This window comes from Periplaneta americana, chromosome 8 (genome assembly GCF_040183065.1).
Source record: "Periplaneta americana isolate PAMFEO1 chromosome 8, P.americana_PAMFEO1_priV1, whole genome shotgun sequence".
NCBI classification, from domain to species: domain Eukaryota; kingdom Metazoa; phylum Arthropoda; class Insecta; order Blattodea; family Blattidae; genus Periplaneta; species Periplaneta americana.
Genome location: NC_091124.1, coordinates 50,040,009 through 50,054,427, shown reverse-complemented (window position 1 = coordinate 50,054,427; position 14,419 = coordinate 50,040,009). Strand labels below are relative to the sequence as shown.

Below are 14,419 nucleotides of genomic sequence, written 5' to 3'. Positions count from 1 at the left end.
GAATTACGTATCGTATATTATGTAAGATAAGAAGTTGTAACTAGGCCTATGTGTAGAAATTGGAAATATGCTGTAAAAGGGGTCAACTTGACCATAAAACGTTAGCGACTTAAAGTAATAAAAAGGCTTAAGAAATGGAGAAGAAATAATGAACTTGAGAAATATGCTCAGTGCAACTGATGTCATGGTTTAAATCTTTTTTATTTTTGTTTTTGTTTTATGATCAAGTTTACCCCAGCATTCAAATTTACCCCAGTTTACGGTATGGAAAATATAGTTCTTTTCAGAGGAATTATGGAGAGAGTACGCCAAGCTATACAGGGTGAATCACGACTAATGACCCACGCTTTAGAAATCAGTTCTACAGGCCACTTTAAGCATAAAATATCATATGAATATGGTTCCGATTATCATTAGTTTGAAAGTTATTCGTTAAAATCCAAACGTCAGACTGTGAATCAGGCTTTGGTGTTGTTAGCATCGTAATACAAACATTGGAACGTAAAGTAAAGGAAGGGTTGCGCTGTGACGTGAAGTACGAGAATGAAGGGGAAGATACTGTACTCCAACCACGAGAAAGTCTCCAGGGAATGAAGGGGAGCGGGGTGATGCTGTGAATGAATGTTGATGTCATAAGATGTCATAAGGTCACACACGTGGGTACTCATATCTCTATTGGCTATTTCTCAAAGCACAGCCCATAACACATTTTTATACTACCCTAGTTACAAAATTAGATGACTGTTAATCTCTTGGTCTTTTAATCCCTCCATATAGGAAATAACATATGGAGGTGAGCGCATGATTTTTAAACTGACTTTATAACGATAATATTATCTATCTACTTCGCTCCAATAGATGACGCAATAGTAAGCACATTCCTTTCACGGTTTATCTCTGGTTGGAGAACAGTAGGTCTGGTGATTATCAGCTCCTTTATTTTATGAGGGACAGCCATGAAGAGGTACGGAACGCTGAGCGTCATTAAATTGCCAAGTGCAGTAAAGTGGAAGGAGGGATATTGGAAAATCTGTTTCCAGACTGGGGTGTGTTTATTTTATGATTAATACAGTATTTTGAATAAATATTTGTGTGTATTTTAAGTGAATAACTTTTAGTTCTGCTCAAAACCACTGCTACTTTCGCAGGATTCAATCAGCTTAACGGTTGATAATAATCGGACCCATGTTCATATGACATTATTTTATGTTCAAAATTGTCCATGGAACTGATTCCTAAAGAGCGAGTTATTAGTCGTGAATCACTCTGTATACCTTATAATGTCTTTCCTAAAAATCTGGTCCTCAACTAAAAAGTAAAATGTCACCCCTGATCACTGAGCTATCAGGGGAACAAGCAAATCTCAAGGTTAAATGTGATGAGAATGGAAATAACTGATGTTAATAACTAATGAAAAAAAAATGGTTTATTTAACAACGCTAGCAACTGCAGGGGTTATATCAGCGTCGCCGGTGTGCCAGAATTTTGTCCCGCAGGAGTTCTTTTATATGCCAGCAAATCTACCGTCATGAGCCTGTCGCATTTAAACACACTTAAATGCCATCAATCTCGGCCGGGATCGAACCCGCAACGTTGAGCATAGAAGGCCAGCGCTATACCAACTACGCTACGTAGGGCAATGACATTAATGATGGTGATATAATACCTAATAATTGACTTTTGGTCAATTATCTAACGATCTTCTATTCTGGAGAAGAAAGAACAGTATTATAATATTTTGAAAATTTTACAGCAGTTATTTTGTTTCCCCATAGAGCGAAATCCACCAGACAGCGGAAAATTTGCGATGTTGGCAGCCGTGGTGGGTGCATCATCGAGGAAGACAGGTAGACGAGGCTTACTGGACAGCCCTGGTGCAGCAGGCAGCGTGTTCAGTACGTGGCACCGGCCTGGACGGTTTTGCCTCCAGTCGCAAGGCAGAATAAGCGGATGTTAGTAGCGTCAGTTGTGATACCGTGGCGAAAGAGTTTAGACGGCACGAGGAGCGGATTCTTCGAATGCGGCAGGCCCAGGTAAGTGGCAACGAGGAGTGAGTGATATTTTTCTACACCACAGGAGTTAGGAGTTACTCTGCCGGTTGCATGTCTATTCACAACCGTTATTTGTGTCTCGGGAAGAGTCATTTGTAACATCTCGTCGCTGTTTAGTTGCAGTGTTAGTCATTCTGTTGAATGATTCACTCGGCACATCATACTTTAGTTTTACATTAAGTTTGAAGTTTTTACCTGAAGTTCCATTCGTTGCGAGCTCTTGCGTCAGTATTGAACTAGTACATTTATTTTCCGTAATAATAATTATATTAACCAACAGAAAATTCTGTATGATCAAAAACTTAATATCATCATAAATAAATAATCGGCTGAGGGGAGTTGCATCACATGTTTTTCAAGTTTATTGTGAAAAAAAAAAAATACTGTCGTGTCAAGTTGTTTAGTGATTTGTAATGGTTTCAAAGCGTAGAATTAATTTTCCAAGCCTTATCACCTGAAGATAAAGATACAGTATATTCCTTTTATAACGTCGTGTTTTTGTGTGTTTCATAAGAAATACAAATAGGCCTGCACATACTTGAACAATTGAACATTTAATTGTCATTGTGTTGCGTAAGGTTCATAGGAACTTGATTAAGTACTGAAAGTTTAGTTCAAAAACATACGGTTGTTCAAGGATGTGTTTTTTTAGGTACCGGCATGGTATATTTTGAAAATCAGTTACAACGGCTGGATCATCGTGCTAACCACACGATATCTCCGTTCTAATTGGATGATCGTTCATCTCTGCCGAGGTATGTGGACATGAGGCTAGCAGGCGGCTGATCGACCTTGGCCCTTCGTGGGCTGACAGCCATGGATGATGATTATTATTATTATTTAGTAGGTTATTTTATGACGCTTTATCAACATCTTAGGTTATTTAGATCTGAATGAGATGAAGATGATAATGCCGGTGAAATGAGTCCGGGGTCCAGCACCGAAAGTTACCCAACATTCGCTCATATTGGGTTGAGGGAAAATCCCGGAAAAAGCCTCAATTAGGTAACTTGCCCCGACCGGAAATCGAACCCGGGCCATCTGGTTTCGCGACCAGACACGCTAACCGTTACTCCACAGGTGTGGAATTATTATTATTATTATTATTATTATTATTATTATTATTATTATTATTATTATATGTTTTGAATTAAACTCTTACAACTGAAATGTAAACAGTGTTAGGGTTGGCTTAATGTTGTAGAAGATTGAATGTAAAATAAAAGTCTGCCACCTGCTGCTCGATTTTAAATCTGATTATCCTTATCAGACGTAATAGACCGGTCGTTGAATGAGAAAAGTCCCTTTCCTTTGATGCACAGAAATATCTTGTTGACAGAAAACTGATAAGTGGTAGCAGACTATTATCTAGTTGTAAATACTTAAAAATAGTACCTCATTCTCTCGTTAATGGCAATATAAGACCCATATAAATAATTGTAGGTATGGCGAAAAGAGTTTTCAGAAGGTCGAGTATCAGTGACAGGTTAGGTTAGGTTTGGTTTGTTCAAACTTTGATATACTTTGCATATACGCGTTCTGATGGATAACATTTGCTTTCCTGCATTTCGGCGTATTGCAAAATGATGGTGGTACCACTGGGTTATGTCATTATTGCCTGGGATTTCAGGCCTGGCAACTGGCAAGGTTGTACAAGTGAGAATACTTTATCAACTTTCATGTGTTTTCCACTTTCCACATTACTTGTATGGTCCTTCCTTCCTTACAATGTCATTAGTGAAAGAATAATGAGGTACTATTTTTAAGTATTTACAACTAGATAATAGTATGCTATAATCATGTTCGTGCCATCTCAGGTCAGCTGTCAAAATGTAAAAACCAAAGCGGTTGGGAATGTACAAATTATTGCCCAATAAAGTAGAATTCGCAGCGCACTGTCTCAACAGCGTACGGATTTCCTTGAAGGAAGTGCTAAAATAAAATGCGAAGTGCTTCGTTTTGAACATAAAAATAGACCAAACCTGACTCGAACTTAAAAATCCTTCGTGGGGGGGGTATTAAAAATATTTTGGAACAGATTTTTGTTACTTCGACTTGCACGGGACGTACTAGCGATGCGCAGAATGAATGATACAATGCTGAAACACTATTATGAGAATATTCTCGTTCGTATATAACGTGTAAAAATGAAAGATCACGAAGTATTCACAAAATTCTATAAACTTGTGTCCAGCTTAACTTGGGAGAATAGATACAGCGAAAATGTTAATTGCACCAGTTTACATGACGATAATGTTGTCATACTTGTTCCATTTTATAACAATAGATAGCTATGCTTTTTTCTGTCAGATGCGTTTCCAATTCACTGTGGGCTAAAGCAAGGAGATGCACTATCACCTTTACTTTTTAACTTTGCTCTAGAGTATGCCATTAGGAAAGTCCAGGATAACAGAGAGGGTTTGGAATTGAACGGGTTACATCAGCTGCTTGTCTATGTGAATGACGTGAATATGTTAGGAGAAAATCCACAAACGATTACGGAAAACACGGGAATTTTACTGGAAGCAAGTAAAGAGATAGGTTTGGAAGTAAATCCCGAAAAGTATATGATTGTCTCGTGACGAGAATATTGTACGAAATGGAAATTTTAAAAATTGGAAATTTATCTTTTGAAGAGATGGAGAAGTTCAAATATCTTGGAGCAACAGTAACAAATATAAATGATACTCGGGAGGAAATTAAACACCAATAAATATGGGAAATGCGTGTTATTTTTCGGTTGAGAAGCATTTATCATCCAGTCTACTGTCAAAAAATCTAATTGATTCTGCTCATATCACTTTTCCTTAATGTCAAAGTCTCACTTCCGTATAAAAGGGAGGGTAATGCTAGAGTATTATATATTTTTATTCTTGTGGATTTTTGTACTAATTTAGCTTTTAATGTATTATTTATTATTCCTAAATTTGTGTAAATTTGGCGATTTTCTTGTTCACATCTTTTTTATTTTGATAAGATATTTCACAACCCAGATAACTGAAATTTTGTACTTGTTCTAGGCATTGGTTATTGTGTATTATCTTACTTCTGATTGGATTTTGTCCCAAAAATGCCATTACTTATTATTTTTGTGCTGAAATCTCCATCCCAAAATCTGATAATATTTTATTTAATGTATATAGTCCTCTTTGTAAGTTATCCTCTGAATTGGAAATTATAACTTGATCGTCTGCAAAGAGCAGGGTATTTAAGTTAAGGTACTGGTTATTATGATTCCTGATGTATATGGTTCCATTTAGAAATGATTTCATTCATGTAAATATTAAATAGTGTTGGAGATAATAGGCAACCTTGTCTAACTCCATTATTAACATATTTTCTTTCGGATGTACGATTATTTATTTTGACACTTATTTTATTGTCAGTGTAGATTTCTATTATGTTTTGTAATAGCAGATTTGGTATATTTTTTTCTTGTAAAATGTCAAATAAAAGATCTCTTCGAACCTTGTCAAAAGCTTTCACAAAATAGATAATTGCTATGTGGGTTTCTAAATTAAATTCTCTTCTTTTTTCTAATAGTAATTTGATACTGAATAATGGATCTATATATGATCATCCTTTTCTAAAGCCATTTTGGCACTCTAGAAAAAATGTTTCAGCATGTTTTTTTTTTCGTTTAAAATTATGCTAAATATCTTATAGCATGTCTTGAGGATACTGATCCCCCTATAATTCTCAACATTCTGTTTATCGCCTTTTTTACATATGGGAATAATTATACAATTTTTTCATTCTTCCGGTAAAGTGGCGGTTCGATATATTCTATTTAGGAATCTTAATAGTTTTTCTTGAAATAGACCTCCTGCATATTTATACAATTCTGAATTTAGGTTGTCTTCGCCAGGTGAAAATATAAATACATGCGTTCGTAAGTATAGGCTTGATGCAAAAGTGCGTAGCGTTTTTTTGCTGTGGTGAAAGCCTTTATTTAAGATGAATAGAAGACAAAATAATCAGCAATATATTCTCCTACATCTAAACCTCTTTTCACGCGACTTAGCTCATGCAGGTCATGACTTTTTAATCTCCCAGAACAACACGAGTCATTCGCGCTTAACCAACTCTGTCGTTGTCAGTTATGGTAAGATAAATAGAAAATTACAAATATTTGAGAACTTTTTTTATGGTTTTTCAACTTTCTTTTGTTGCGTGTTCAATTATCAAGGTAGTTATCAGTAATCACTTAAGATTCCGATGTAATAAGAAACATTAATTGCTGTATTGTAGTATCGTTTACGAACATGCCTAAGGAGTAACTACTAGATAAATTTAATACATTTCAAGACTGAATTATTCGAACAGATGGAAAGAGGAAATGTTACGGAAAAAATTATCTGTAGTAGGTATCGTTCAAAATGTAAGTCCTACAAATATGTTGTAAATAGTTGCGCAATATTTTATAGGTAGTTCGTAGGAGTTTTATTATTGATAATGATGAGTGAAGATTATTAGTTCATTCATATGATAATAATTGTCGCAATCTCATTTTTTGTTATATAACTGTTCTAAACTTTTCGTGATTGTGAACAGCAGCTGGTAACCGTTGGTTATCCTGATCATGGTGTTTATTTTAAACCATGCTTGTTAAGCTGCAGAGTCAGACACTGATATTATGTTAATGGAAATGTACTGTAAACAAAACGTGAGGCAACAGCTCCCTGCAAACGTTACCAGTAGGCGTATTAGAAGATCGGAAACATTTGTCAGAATTAAAAATAAATATATCATGTTTAAGTTTTTTTCGTACTTTCTCGTTTTACGAAATTGTATTAAGATATTACATACATACATACACACATACAGTTCTGCCCAAGGCCAGGTCTTTCACTGCAAATCCAGCATTCTCCTATCTTTCCTATTTTCTGGCTTGTCCCCGCATACCATCCATATACCTTAATGTTGTCTATCATTTGATATCTTCTTCTGTCCCGAATTCTTCTCCCGTTCACTACTGCTTCCAGTGCATCCTTCAGTAGGCAAGTTCTTCTGAGCCAGTGACCTAACCAGTTCGTTTTTCTCTCCCTGATCAGTTTCAGAATCATTCTTTCTTCACCCACTCTTTCCAACACAGCTTCGTTTCTTATTCTGTCTGTCCACTTCACACGCTCCATTCCTTCCCATCCTTTCAAATCCTTCTAGTCGCTTCTCGGTGAAGTTTTAGTAATGTATTGCCAGCATAGGAAATTAAAAACAAACACTGAAAATACCTTAGTTTTGTAGTGTGGAGTAGTAGAAACTCGATGTGATCACTGGGAGAGCTGTAGTCCCACCCAATCCGCCCTAAATAGGTTCCTTGCTTATATAAGCAAATCGTCGTACTTGAAGGAAGAAGGCGGCCATATTTCGTCGTTGTGACGTTATTTGAGGTGGGGTGGGAGAATGATTGCAGTGTCGCCAACTGTGGTAACCATTGATATTATCTTACAGAACTAAACTAAACTAACCTAACCTAACCTAACCTAACGTGCTACACACCTATTGTAACATTCCTAACGTTTAGCACATCTGTTGCAACATTCCTCACAGTTTCATTTCGTTTGCCGATATTGGCATCCCTGCTGAAATTCTGAGTCCATCTAGTGGAAGTGAAGTGAAACTGAAACTCCGTTAATTACGTTTCCGAAGTTGTTTCTGTGTTATCTGCAAGAATTATTGTCATTGTAGTGATAATTGCATTTATATTGTACAATAACAATTGAAATGTGTCGTGGCTGAGATAAAAGTGTTCTAAATGGATTTCCAGCGCCACAATCCCAGTGATAAACGTGTGAATATTCGTCAGGAGTCCGTTGGAAGTGGCAGTAGATTAATAGAACTTGACCCGCTTCTCTTCACTTCATCTCAAAGTCCATGTTTCTGCTTCATATAATGCTACACTCCACACAAAGCACTTCACTAATCTCTTTCTTAATTATTTTTTCCAGAGCTCCGCAGAAGATGCTCCTTTTTCTATTCAAAGCTTCCTTTTCCATTGCTATCCTCCTTTTGACTTCCTGGCAGTAGCTCATGTTACTTTTTATAGTACACCCAAGTATATGAAGCTGTCCACTTGCTCTACTGTCTCATTTGATATTCGGAGGTTTATCTTCTTTATTTTTCTTCCGACAACCATGGTCTTCATCTTATTTGCATTTATCTTCACCCCACACTTCTCACAGGTGTTATTTAACTCCAGTAGCATATCTCTTAGTATCGTATCCTCTTCTACTAACAACGTCATATCATCAGAAAATGTTATACACTTTATTCTTCTTCCTCCTACTATAACCCCATCCATGTTCTGAAAACAGTTCTTCACTAAATCCTCAAAGTAGATTTGAACAGGGTGGGTGATAAAGGTTATCCTTGACGTACTCCTCTCCTATTTCACTTCCTTCTGACATTTCTTCTCCTATCCTGACCTTGACTCGTTATTTCATATAAAGATTACTGAGCATCCTTCTCTCTTTCCAACCCACATCTATTTTCTTCAGGATTCCCATCAGTTCATTCCAATCCACTCTGTTAAAAGCCTTTTCTAGGTCCACAAATACTATATACACTTCTTTATTCTTTTCGAGGTATCTTTTGCCGATTGTTTGTAGTAGTCCTTTCCCTTCCTGAAGCCAAATTCTTCCAATTGACTTTCCATCTTAGAATATAAACGTCGATACAGTGTTCGGAGGAGAATTTTCGCAGAGTGCGATATCAGGCTGAGAGTCCTGAACTCGTTACATTTCTTGTAATGCTAAAAATCTAAACATTGATATACTGTATTTTGATTTTATCATAAATTCGTGTTATTCTCTTCCAGAATGACTTCAGAGTTACATCCTATTATGCTGTCAGTACGGCGTTCGACGTCCAAAGTATAGAAATTAATGCAGTTTTACAGAGGTTAAAAATACTCAACTTTGCCACTATGCATTTAGAGTAACTATGAAACTATCTTACAGAAGTGTTCATCCATTTAGAGGATTAATCCTAAATCGTAGTTGAAGAAACAACTTAGTGGACTGTAATGTGTAAAAACTTGGTTTTGGGCTATATTTACAAATCCATCTGAAAAGATTGTTGTGAAGCTTTCGGGTTTCGTAGTTGTGTGCTGAAATTCAGTTTACTTAGATAAATTGATTACCGAACGTAGAAACCTATTTTTCGTGGAAATATGAAGTCTTTGTCACCTTGGAAGAACTTGCTTACAAATGGCTTTTAAGGAACCCGGAGGTTCATTGCCGCCCTCACATAAGCCCGCCATTGGTGCCTATCCTGTGCAAGATTAATCCACACTCTATTATCATATCCCATCTCCCTCAAATCCATTTTAATATTATCCTCCCATCTACGTCTCGGCTTCCCCAAATGTCGTTTTCCCTCCGGCCTCCCAACTAACTCTCTATATGCATTTCTGGATTCGCTCATACGTACTACATGCCCTGCCCATTTCAAACGTCTGGATTTAATGTTCTTAATTATGTCAGGTGAAGAATAAAATGCGTGCAGTTCTGCGTTGTGTAACTTTCTCCATTCTCCTGTAACTTCATCCCTCTTTTTATTTTTTTATTTTAGTAGGTTATTTTACGACGCTTTATCAACATCTCAGGTTATTTAGCGTCTGAATGAGATGAAGGTGATAATGCCGGTGAAATGAGTCCGGGGTCGAACACCGAAAGTTACCCAGCACTTGCTCATATTGGGTTGAGGGAAAACCCCGAAAAAACCTCAACCAGATAACTTACCCCAACCGGGAATCGAACCCGGGCCACCTGGTTTCGCGGCTAGACGCGCTAACCGTTACTCCACAGGTGTGGACTCATCCCTCTTAGCCCCAAATATTTTCCTAAGAACCTTATTCTCAAACACCCTTAACCTATGTTCCTCTCTGAGTGAGAGTCCAAGTTTCACAACCATACAGAACAACCGGTAATATAACGGTTTTATAAATTCTAACTTTCAGATTTTTTGACAGCAGACTAGATGACAAAAGCTTCTCAACCGAATAATAACAGGCATTTCCCATATTTATTCTGCGTTTAATTTCCTCCCGAGTGTCATTTATATTTGTTACTGTTATCTCAAAGATATTTGAATTTTTCCACCTCTTCGAAGGATAAATCTGTAATATTTATATTTCCATTTCGTAGAATATTCTGGTCACGAGACATAATCATATACTTTGTCTTTTCGGGATTTACTTCCAAACCTATCGCTTTACTTGCTTGAAGTAAAATTTCCGTGTTTTCCGTAATCGTTTGCGGATTTTCTCCTAACACCTTGGAAGAACATTTACGTTAAAAAACAAGAACGGGATTTAATCCACCAAAAATAATTTTGCGACACCTCCATAAATACTTAAATACGATATTTTAATTCTTGGAGATAATTAGTATAGAATTGTCGATTTAAGACACAGTTCTGTTTTGCGTCTTTAAACATTTTCTTGATTAAAGTAGTCTTATTTTTGTGCCTTGAGAATTTCTCGATTTAAGACGCAGTTCTGTCGCAGAAAAATTTGGGAAACGTTGGAACACACCTGAGCCGTATTTACTTGAGGGTCAGCGTATGTTTAGTGTCAAGGCGGTAAATTTTTTAGGAAAACGGTAGATTTCGATGTAAGTCATGACAATAGTATCAGGTATTCCAAAAATACCTAGGCCCAATTGTATGAAACTCCCTGATTAAAGATCAACTTTGATCGAAGATCGGAAAGTGAACCGAGTTCAGACATTTCTTCCATTGTATAAAACTTTTCTGCGATCAAATTACCTTTGTTCAAATGCAATCTAAGTTCACGTGAAAAGTATTTGGCAACATCGCATATACAGGTGAAGTATGATGCCCGGACTATGTTGTACAGGTTTGTTCAGTGTTGCCAATCTAGCGACTATAACTCTTTTTCAACGGCAATTTCTTTTAACTTTTATATTGTTTAAATAGGGATTTAGAGACTTTTTTAGCACCCCATAGTGACAAAATTTAATCTTTCTTTGTTGATAATGAGAAATCTAGTGTCTTTCCAACTACTTTTTGGCGACTTTCCGTACACTCTGTTGGAGACACCGGTTTGTTTTGTGCATTGTAAATAATTGCGGACAATAAGAAGAAGGTTGACTGTTCTCCAAATTGTTATCATGTTATGGTGTTTGATACTGCTAAACATAATAAAACTTTAAAAAACTACAATTTTCGTTTAGTAATTCAGTTAATTGAAAATTTATGACTGCACCTATCATATCCATGAATAATTAATGGTTTTTATAAACATAATATAGTCGTAATTATAGGTTATGTTATTTGATACTACTGAACACGATAAAGCCTTATAAAATATAAGTATGTTTGTGTATTAAAGCAAGAAATTGAATATATATACTATATCTATTAATATTAATAATAATAATGGTATTTTATTTGCACAATCTGCCACTCGTATATTTCAAACAGAAAAGAAATAACTGAACTTGGATCATCTAACTTAATCGGAGAAATTTCTTCAGTCAAAGTTGACTTTAGTTTAAGACAAATTAATCTCAGATTAGACTTTATAAAACACAGAATTCCAAGTTCAGCTAGAACGAGGATCAATTTAACCTCTGATCTAAGATTAAATGGTTTATACAAACGGCCCTTAAAGTAGTAAAGTGTATGGGCAAAGTTAAATATTATGTAGCGTATTAACTTTAGAAGTTCTGAATTATGATCTGTATTAGTTATAAAGTTCAACACAACCAAGTTCGTTTATGATTTATTGAGAATGAATCGGTTTTACGATGGTGAGCACGAGTGAGGTGGTATACAGTATTAGTAGGCCCTATAGAAGCTTTAAATTTGACAGTTTAGCTATAATTGAGAGAAATTAGGAAAATAGTTGAATAGTTATTAATTACTAGGAAGAAAATAACCTCTAACACAACTCTTAACTACTTTAACCAAAACGATTCACTGATATTCATTGTATAACTGCGGATATTGATGAAAAGTCATCTTATTTTCCACATTAGGACAATGCCTATTAATATAGAAATCCTTTCTATGTTAATATCAACGTAAAAAAGTAATTTCTTATATTGCATTTTTTTTGACGTTTTTGAACTAATAGGTCATTTTTTTATATTTTTTCCGGCATTTTTTGGTCACTTTTAATACTTTGAAGAACTTTTAGATCATTTGGAACGCATTTCACTTTCTTCTTTACCGATAGGTCTGTTAAATCATTTTATAATCAAATAGGTCAGTAGTAATTACCTACTGAATAAGTGAATAACAGTGAAGTTTGAGTTATAGTTTGAAACAGACTCTAAAGTTCATCCCTCATTCCAATGAAGGTTTCACTTCACACAACGGAAGTAATATAAAATGCTTTTAAGTTCAAGATTTCGACCGCTACTGTTCTTTTGTCGGTACGAAGGTGCCTTTAAAATTTATGTTTGGGAGGGGGGAACTTTCACCATGTCCTGGACAGGACGTTGTGTCCTCAACATGGTTCGGAAGGGATGTCTACTGTAGTAGACAGTATTTTTAAAACAAAGATTGCAAGAATGCACGCTGCGCCCACAATTTGTTTTGTCATTCACACTCCCTCATCATAATATTTGTCATTTTATTTTAATTTTATGTCATTTTTCCATTAGTTTATGGGGATTTTAATTATCATTTTAGGTAGATTTATAGGTAATCAACATTCACCCCCTATTAATTACATTTAAATTAAATTGATGCACTCCAAGGCTAAAATAATGGTGTAAAGTCTAGCGTTACCTTAGACTTGAAGGGCCATATTCATAGACATTCTTAGCGCGGGTTTCCGGTGGATGATCAGCGAACTAACGTTTTTCGTATTCATAAACCAGTGTTAGCGAGATGATATGATATGAATTCTGTACAATAGCAATCAGTCGATAGCCGGGGCTAGTTTAACACGCTCGTAGCGCAGGCTAGCGAAATGTCTGTGCATAGCACCCGAAGTGACTGTAAATTTTTACGTGAAACATGTAATTCCTAAATAAACATGATGTGTTATGTTCCTATCTTCTTCTTCTTCTTTTCCTTCTCCTCCTCCTCCTCCTCCTCCTCCTCCTTCCTATCAAGGATGGGTAAATCCCGTTCCGAGACTAACGGAATTGCGAAGTCCATCTTGTTTGTGGCCGACCAATATCTCGTCTGCCTTGGGGTTGATAAAAACATGCTTGCCGTGGGAAACGATCAGGGGGCATCCGTTGTGCATGCATGTACCATTGTTGTTGATAGGTATGAATTTCTTCGACCATATTTGTTGTTTTAAGTTCTTTCCGTATGTCTTCTCTTCTCATTCTATCCCTTAATGTGACTCCCAGGGTGTGTCTTAGGAACCTCATTTCTGATGCTTCTATTCTTTTTCGATCTTGTTGTCTTAGCACCCATGTTTCACTTCCATAGCGAAGGGCCGGTTTTGATATAATGTTATGCATCCTGATTTTTAGATCTTGTCTCATATTCTTTCCGAAATACCTGTTTATACATCCATTTAATTTATTGTATTTCTGTACATTTTCTTCTAGATCAGCATTAAATGTAAATGCTGAAATAGTACAGCCAAGATACTTAAATGCATGAACCTGTTCTATTATTTCTAAGTCTATCATTATTTTAACTCTTCGTTGATTCTTTCCATGCATGGCCATTGATTTTGTCTTTCTAGTAGAAATTTTCATATTATACATCTCTAATATTCTATTTAAAGTAGTAACATTTGTCTGTAGGTTGTCTTCAGAGTTTGCTATTAGGACCTGGTCATCTGCAAACAAGACTGTAGCTATGTAATTATTATTGCCCAAATATATGCCATTCAGACTCGTCATTTGCCAGTCTTGTAGTATTTTATTGATGTATAAATCAAACAGCAAGGGTGATAACCCACATCCCTGTCTTAGGCCTTGATTTACCACGAGGGGCTTTCCATTTTTGTTAAACATAATACTGGTTGAATCATATAGTGATTTAATAGCATTTATCAAGTTGGGGGGTAAATTATATTCATCCAAGATGCTCCATAGTTTTTGTCGTAGGACTCTGTCATACGCCTTCTCGTAATCTAAGAACAATAAATAAGTTGGCAAGTTAAATTCTTTACGCTTTTCTACAATCTGTTTTATTGTAAAGACTGCATCAATGCAAGACCTTGCTTTTCTAAATGCACACTGGGGGTTCTTGCAATATTGATTCGACTAAAGGTTGCAATTTATTTTTAAGTATTGTTGCATAGATTTTGTAAGCAGAGCTCATTAAGGCTATACCTCTATAATTTTCGCATTTATTTCTCTCATTTTTCTTGTGGATATTAATAATTTTTGACACTTACAATCTTCTGGGATACGTCCCATGCTCCA

The 14,419-nt window shown here is 36.0% G+C and overlaps 1 protein-coding gene across 3 annotated transcripts in view; it reads left to right on the top strand.

The window, feature by feature from the left end:
- Window positions 1–1,865: 1,865 nt before the first annotated feature.
- Window positions 1,866–14,419, top strand: part of jar (Myosin heavy chain 95F jaguar) — a 206,189-nt gene continuing 193,635 nt past the window's right edge. For all 3 annotated transcript variants that reach the window (XM_069832849.1, XM_069832848.1, XM_069832847.1), the window contains exon 1: window positions 1,866–2,033. The gene's annotated coding sequence lies outside the window, so the exon portion shown is untranslated. The remainder of the gene's footprint in view (window positions 2,034–14,419) is intronic.